Raw genomic sequence first — 8,551 nt, forward strand, 5'->3', positions numbered from 1 at the left:
GAACGTTTAGCAAAAGAAAGGTGTACTGGCCTCACAGAACCTTTCTGCTATCCAGGTAGTTACACACCTCCACACAATAAGTCTATATGGCAGGCGTGAAACCGTAGAAACAAATACAGAATGAACAAGTAAATAAAATATTCATGAGTCAATCATGTTATGCTAATCACTGCTAATTTGAGCAACAAACAAGACGGAGCATTCAAAAACGTAAATAGTGCGCTTATTAACAATGTCTAAAGGGGGTCAGCTCTACATTAATTTACCATTAGCCAAAAGCAAAATACTTACAGGGAATGCCTTTCACGGACCCAATACAAGACACAACTCAACAACAACTGCTCTACTTGTTCCATGAAACTTTACTCACGTGACCAGGAAGCTCACACAGTCGTATCAGTCTCTCTCTTAAAGGGGCAGCGCTTTTTTTAAAGGTAAGGTAATTAAACCAAAACAATGCGTCTTACTTTCTAGCAACTTAATTGCTATTACCTACCAAAATAATAATAACATGGACAAAACAAAAGGAGATATATTACCCACAATCCTTTACGGCAGCAATACTGTATTAACTTGTAACAATCCGGAGTATGGTACCGCGCCACCTTAGTACGTTCTTTGCGCGTCGAGAAGTACCTGAACGCTCAAGGGTGTTCATTTATTTATTTAGTCATTATTTATTTATCTATTTATGTAGTCATTTATTTATTGATTTAGTCATTTATTTATTCATTTAGTCATTTATTTATTTTGAATTTTGGCAGTTTTGGGCCATAGTGCCAAGTCGAAATGTTATTCAAATGAGGGGGCGGTCCTAAGCGTGGGTTGAAGTTGCGAGACAACAAGCGAGAGCAGACAGTGGACAAGATGGTCGTCCACTGCATCTCCACTGCAAACCGGCGAGACTTTGCCGCGCTGCTCAATCGACCAATGACGGGCAGTTTGCAATGGTGGAGTCCCACCCAAGGCACGCTTAGGACCGCCCCCTCGTTTGAATAACGTTTCGACTTGGCAGAATGGCCCAAAACTGCCAAAATTCTAAATAAATAAACAAATGACTAAATAAATGACTAAATAAATAAATAAATGACTAAATAAATGACTGAATAAATAAATAAATAAATGACTAAATACATAAATGACTAAATAAATAAATAAATGACTAAATAAATAAATAAATGACTAAATAAATAAATAAATGACTAAATAAATGACTGAATAAATAAATGACTAAATAAATAAATGACTAAATACATAAATAAATGACTAAATAAATAAATAAATGACTAAATAAATAAATGACTGAATAAATAAATAAATGACTAAATAAATAAATGACTGAATAAATAAATAAATGACTAAATACATAGATAAATAAATGACCAAATAAATAAATGACTAAATAAATAAATGACTAAATAAATAAATACATGACTAAATACATAAATAAATGACAAATGACTGAATAAATAAATAAATGACCGAATAAATAAATAAATGACTAAATAGATAAATAAATGAACAAATAAATAGATAAATAAATGAACAAATAAATAAATGACTAAATAAATACATGACTAAATACATAAATAAATGACGAAAAGTGAAAATAAAAACAGATTTATATATATATATATAATATATATATATTTATATATATATTATATATATATATATATAATATATATATATATATATATATATATATATATATTTTATATATATATAATTTTCAAATTATATTTTTTTATATTCATTTTTATTTTCACTTTTTAGTCATTTATTTATTTATTTAGTCATGTATTTATTTTGAATTTTGGCAGTTTTGGTCCTCCATAGACACGGTGTCAGCACAAGGGAGACTCGCAAGAGTGCGCACGTGAAAAGAAAGATGTGACGTGCGGTCCATTCCTCGTCCGCGCAGGACATCTGATAATAAGCCGGTGCTGATGGAGATGGGAAAGAATGATAAGAAGCGCCGTCGCCCCTGCAGGCTGACGTCAGGGTCTTGGAGGAAATAGATGGCGTGTGCCGATGCAGGCGCTTGAGCACCTGAGACCGAGGTGGAGGCAGCACCTCGCTCGGATGAACGATTGTCTCGTATCTCGCCGGATACAAACACACTTTGTTGTCCAATAAATCACATCTTGCGGGAAGTACAAGCGCGGTGGAACAGCAATTATGGCGTGATATATTGAGAAATTAACAAGCGCTTGGTCAAAGCGCGCGTGGCATTTGAAACATAAAAACATTGATAGACGAGGCTCATTGCCGATTAATTGCTGCACCCCGACTGTAATGGGGAAATAAATGGAAATGTTTGGCAGTGGAAACCGGATGACTATGAGGAGGCACATATTGCAATTCGCGCTCTTATCACCAAGTGCAGGTCCACATATGGGATGGAAGTAGTTAAGTTGCTCGCCCATTACTCTCTCGGCTTATTATAGTTAACCAAACCTTACTGATGAGCTAAAACTATATCATACATGTACATGACCTTTCTGGGTTCATTTAAAGTCGAATGAAGGTCAGTCATTTTTACTTTACTTTATTACACAACAATTAGTGCCCTTGTTTTTTGGATCTTTTACTCAGCAAACACTGTGTCATGACTGGGTCATGACAGGGTCATGACCGTGAGGTCAAGTGTCTGTTTTGAACTCATCTGGTTTCAACTGGAAAAACGCTATGTGATGTCAGGAGCTATGTGATGTCAAGAATCTTTCATCTCTTTACTTGGTCAACAGCCAATCAAGAGAATTCCATGTCAGTCCTGTTACCCACATGTCTAGCCACAGCCAATCCGATCAATTCCCTGTCTATTTAAGCCAAACCGAGAAGGAACTCGGAGATGAGGAACTGACTGATACAATTCACTCCTGCACTCTCTGAAAATTCCTCTCCTCACTCTCTCTATTTATTTGGTTTGCCACGCCCTTTCCACGCCCCTAGTTACATGGGTGTTTATGTAAACATAAAATGTAGTTTCAGTTCTCGTATTTAAAAAAACTTTTTTTTTTTTTTCATTCACAAAATATTTTTTTTGAATTTTAATTTAATTTTATTTTTTTCCGTTAGTTTTAGTTAACTAAAATAACCTTGCTCTGCATAAGCCTGATAACGATCCTGCTCATTGGAAACAGGTGCGTTGCAGCAGGGAAACATCCAAAACCTGCAGGGCTCCGGCCCTCCACGACCAAGTTTGGACACCACTAGTTTAGCTACACAAACATTTGTATTACACTTTTTATCACATCTTCCCTCTGTCATATGGTTATTTGAGTATTTAAGTTAGTTGGCTGGCTTCCTCTCGAAAAATCGAGTGGAAAAAAAACAAATCATAATGCATGACATTTGTAGATTATCCGTGACTGAATTACAGGGACATAATCACGCAAAAAGCCCCCAGAGGAATAAATCAAGGCGAGTGCAGTGAATTGTTTCCATTCTTGCACTCTTTCACACGTTGAAGAAAATATACTCAACTCAACAGGGATGTAATTGTATTCAGATGAATGTATTTATATTTTTTGGAGGTTTGAAAAATGTCGATCTGGCCCGGTGATTTATGCGATAGAACATGCTGTCGCAACATGCAAATGTTGCTTGGGCAGATTTCATTTACATAATGTGCACTCAGCAAACGGGCAATAAGAAATCATCGTCGTCATCATCATCATCATCATCATCATCATCATCATCATCAGGGGCTTGCAAACAGACAGAAAGCAGAACAATCACATATGTGAACCTGCATGAGAAATACGAGCGCTTTGTCTCGGTGCCTGCGGTGCCCTGATAAACAAACACGCCATTTGTTGCTGTGCGCGGGTGCACGTGCTCCGTCTAGGACAATTTCAGCCTGCAGGAAACCAGAAGCTTCACTTTAATAATTGTGTAGGGGAGATTGTATCACTTCTTATACTTTTATAACCTTATTAATAGCCAGATGGATATTACATATCCGCGTCGTAGTAATTTTGTCGGGAATAGGCGGGACATTCTGTACAATAATTCGAGCTGATTGGACGATGCGACATTCTACACGTTTGTTTTAACCAATCGCGGCCATGGGTGAAAATTTCGTGTTCATTCTTGTCAAAGGGGGGAAAACGCGAACATCTTACCAGCTAGAAATGCACAAAGTGCCTCTCGCTGTTCAACATTCAACAAGGAAACGGTGAGTCATTCTGCGAGAACAGAATTAACTCTTTGACCGCCAAAAACGGTTAATGACGTATGCTAAAATCCTAATGAATGCCGCCATAAACGTTAATTGACGTTTTACTACTGATTGCCTTGAAAGACGAGTGAAATGCTTGAAAACAGTTGGTACTGTGGGGGTTGTTTATTTCGGATAGCGTTTGGCAGTCAAAGAGTTAATTGCAGCAACCATTCGTCTATGTTAGGTTTGTTTGTTCGCTCCGGCGTCTGCGCTGGCTTCCTGGTTTCGTCACAGTTGCATATCCCGCCCGCAAACACAATGTCGCTCTGTGATTGGTCCGAACAACGGCGGTTAACTGCGAGAGCGGTATAAGATGGTATTCTCCGGAGTTTGTGACCTCACAAATACCGCGAGAATTCATCTTGGGAGAGCAAGGTTAATACTTTTATATATTTCTTGGAATCAGTACATCATATGTAAACACAATGTATACCAGATGAAAGACCAAAGTCTGAGGTATATTTTTGCATTCATGTCATTTTCATATTTTGTGTCAGCGCAGAGTTACAAGCCATCAAATAGAGGGAGTGAACATGTGACATGTTGCCCCACCAATGGGTAAGTTGTCACACTATAAGATGTCACATTGGATTTTGCAACTAAGACAAGGACAAAATTATGCTTGTTCTCCTGTTTTGTTTTGTTCATTTGTTTATACCAGGGGTGTCAAACTCATGTTAGCTCAGGGGCCGCATGGAGGAAAATATATTACCAAGTGGGCCACATCGGTAAAATAACGGTATATAACTTAAAAACGATTGCCGTCAATTATAGGCAGATTGTCGCTATTTGTGTGCCAGTCCTAAATTACGGAGCTCAACTATAATCATATTGTTCCAAAAAATAATACAAATGCAAATGGAACGCGGCAACACTGAGTCCTGGATGTGTTAAATCGACCTGTTTTGCATATATATTGTTCCCAGAATGCATTGCAAGGAGCAGTTATCGACATTATAAGGATGCTAATCCTTGTCATATCTATTTGTGTTACCAGTAATTGAATTTGTGTCGTATTTAACACGTTTATCGGTCTATGATTTAAAAAAAAAAAATAATTATAATAATAATAAACAAACCGTTGCATTGCTCATCTGAGGACTGCTTGTGAAGTTACAAATTTTATATATTTTGATTGTGGCTGACTGATTAATTAGTCCAACATCACAATTTTTTTTTTTTTTTTTTTGTAACTTTACAAAATCATCTCGCGGGTCGGATTAAACCCCTTTGCGGGCCTGATCCGCCACGCGGGCCTTATGTTTGACACCCCTGGTTTATATAGCCAGAGAAATTGTTTATCATTGATCTTGACAATTTACTATAGTCAATGAGCAAACTTTAACCTAAAATATTATGAAACAAATGAAAGTCCTTAGGAACTGCTGGCATGTAGGTCATAGCTCTCAGCATCAAATGCCTGGTTTGCTTCACTTCAACTCAAAAATTGAGATTAAATTGAATTTAAAAAAAGAAAGCATTTCGGCTAATGGATGTTGTTCATTATGAAACTTTTAAACCAGTCCTGACATGTGGGCATACTGTCATTCCAACAACAGGAAAATCCATTTTTAAACAATGAAACAAAACCTAGTAAACTGATTTCCTCACTCTGCACTCATCATCTGAAGAACAATTCTGGCACACATAAACAGAGTTGCTAGAGGTGAAATTTTCATTGGCCCATTCCTTGCATATGTGACAACAAACCCCAAAATGACTGAGACAAGTTGCCCCAAACTACCATGTTGGCTAATACTTGCTCGAGTTCAAAGTTATCGCAAATCAGAGCAGTGACTGAGGCGTGGCAAGATGCCTGAATCTCTCCTCTAACGAGTCCACATGATGATGGAACTGAAAAAGCTGGAATGAAGTGAGTCAGACAAAAAAATGTGGAAGTAAATGTGAAATGTAGAATCTCCCTATAGGAATGAATGGGGAAAAATTGGGTACAAAATCGGGAATTGTGGGTAAAGCGTGAATCGTAGGAATAAGAAAAATGGAAGCAACCTTGGCACAAATACTGGGAATAGATTGAAATTGGAACGGAGTGAATCGGATGAAAAATATGGAAGTAGTAGCGGGACAAAAAAGCGCGAGGAATAAAATATAAAAATAACGGGAATGGTGTAGAATAATATATGTGAGCCTTCACACATTGATTCCATGCAGTTTTATACATCTACAGATATTAATTTAATACCTCCCAGGCAGTATCAACCAAAACCGAGCGGTATTACATTTGTACAAGCATGAATGACACAAGTCTTGTACTGATTCATTGACGTACTGTAGCTGAATGTGTTTGTTTTGGAGTAAGTGTTCGTCAGCGCGTGTGGCCGCATGAGTCACTTCGTTTCAAATGAGATCAAACAAAGCACACTGATCAAGGACACAAATTAGTTGACTGAATTAATTAGTGAGGTGCATACAGTGCGCTTGCTGTCGCCTTTCTTGCCAAGTCCTGATGAAACGCCGCCAGCTGCCTCCAACTTTGGAATACAAAATCAAAGTATTGAGTGTGAAACAAACACACAAAAAAAGTTGCAAAAGCCAAAATGATGACATCAAAGTTGAGATGATTTTTGTTGTTTTTGTTTTTTGTTTTTTTAAGATACGATTGCAATGAATGAGCCAATGATTGCATTATGCAAAATGGTGACAACTGATCACTCTGATTGGCTGTTAGCTAGTGAGTCCGAGTATACAGTAGAAGGAGACTATGAGATAGCAACAGCAAAGAAAATGGCGTCATTGCACCTCCACTACAGTAGGTGGCAGTGGCGCTCTCATTGTCAGACTGCGCAAAAGGGGTATTAGCACCTCTGCAGTAGTACAATTACAAAAGTTTGCGGGGGCATAAAATCGTTTGTTTCTCCCTGAGGGGCTAACGAACAATTGAGAAGCATTGCATCTGAACTGAGAGATGTGTTTCCTGTTAGCCTGATTTTTGGGGGGCGTGGCTAACACGGGGGTGCAGTAATACACTTTGGACTCCTCCACCACTTTATAAGAACTCATATATAAGCAAGTTTGCTACATACAGTTAGCTAGGCGGCTTTGCCTTCACCCGGAAAATGCACCTTCTCGTCGAATAGTCAGTTGCCATGGCCACTTTAGAGCGCCTCGTTGTCAACCGTGAGTGCATGCATGCAACGTTGAGAAAGAACAAGTGTGGGGGTGTGGGCATTTTTACGACCTGACAGCTAGAATGTGGACCGGGGCTTTGCGCTGGGATGGATGCATTAGAGTGCCTCGTTGCACAGTGGAGAATTCAACTATGGTTTAGTTTAGTATCCATACTGTATATAACATTTGTTATTAGGGCTGTGTAGCGATTCTAATTCGATTTAGATTTGCAAGAGTTCACTTCGATTCGACTTTGATTTTTCCCAATTCGATTTGATCCGCTTCAATTCAATCGATATTGATTCATTACGGGACATCAATTCTTCTTAAAAATTAAGCGAATGATTAAAAACTCCACAAACAAATTCCAAATTAAATTTTGCAGAGGCTGTAAATGGTTTTGTTTAATAATGAAAGTAACACATGTTATAATCACTTATATATAACCATTGACATCAGCAGGAATGAGATGAAAATATTTCTAATTCAATAAGTAAAGATTCTGAATGCTCTTTAAGTTCAATAAGTCAGGTCTTTCATAAATGTAGGAAAATACTTTTGAATTCATGTGAACAATAAATTTCAAGAAAACAGTAAGAAACAAAAAAAATTAAAATTCTATGTTCTTATGAATTTATGGGGAAAAAAAGAGATATTAAAATAATCAATTCATGTTTTTTTGAATCGATATCAGGATCTAAAAGGAAAATCGATTTAATATTGATTAGTTTTTTTTAACGCAGCCCTATTTATTCTGCTGAACTAATCCTCTAAGCATAATGCCAACATTAATAGAGCAAAATATCAACATACATTACTGTAATATTGTTAGCACTGAATTATCTTTTCAATTGCAGATTTTTTTTTTTTTTTGGTAGATCATGATGCCATTGCAGCTACAGTATTTGAGTTTGGTTTATTAAAAGGACAGTGTGCAGTAACATTAAAAAGATGGCTGCACCAGATTTAGCAAAATGCTAATTTCCATCTGTAGTCCTCATAAAATAAAATTGCATAACAGTTAAAAACTACATACAAACAACATACGAAGCACCAAAATTACATTCAACTAACATATGAAGTATCAGATACGCAGCACAGCATTATTAAATTACATATCCTATAAAAAAAAATTGGGGGGACAACAGAGTCTAACAAGTCATTCATGTGATGGATTGCCTATTGGTAAACGAG

General features: G+C 37.1%; 1 protein-coding gene across 1 annotated transcript in view; it reads right to left on the bottom strand.

Annotated features, from left to right (window-relative positions):
* Positions 1-371, bottom strand: part of lingo3b (leucine rich repeat and Ig domain containing 3b) — an 88,403-nt gene extending 88,032 nt beyond the window's left edge. The window contains exon 1 of the mRNA XM_077513363.1: positions 292-371. The gene's annotated coding sequence lies outside the window, so the exon portion shown is untranslated. The remainder of the gene's footprint in view (positions 1-291) is intronic.
* Between the last annotated feature and the right edge of the window lie 8,180 nt (positions 372-8,551).

Source organism: Festucalex cinctus, chromosome 1 (assembly GCF_051991245.1).
Source record: "Festucalex cinctus isolate MCC-2025b chromosome 1, RoL_Fcin_1.0, whole genome shotgun sequence".
Lineage (NCBI taxonomy): Eukaryota > Metazoa > Chordata > Actinopteri > Syngnathiformes > Syngnathidae > Festucalex > Festucalex cinctus.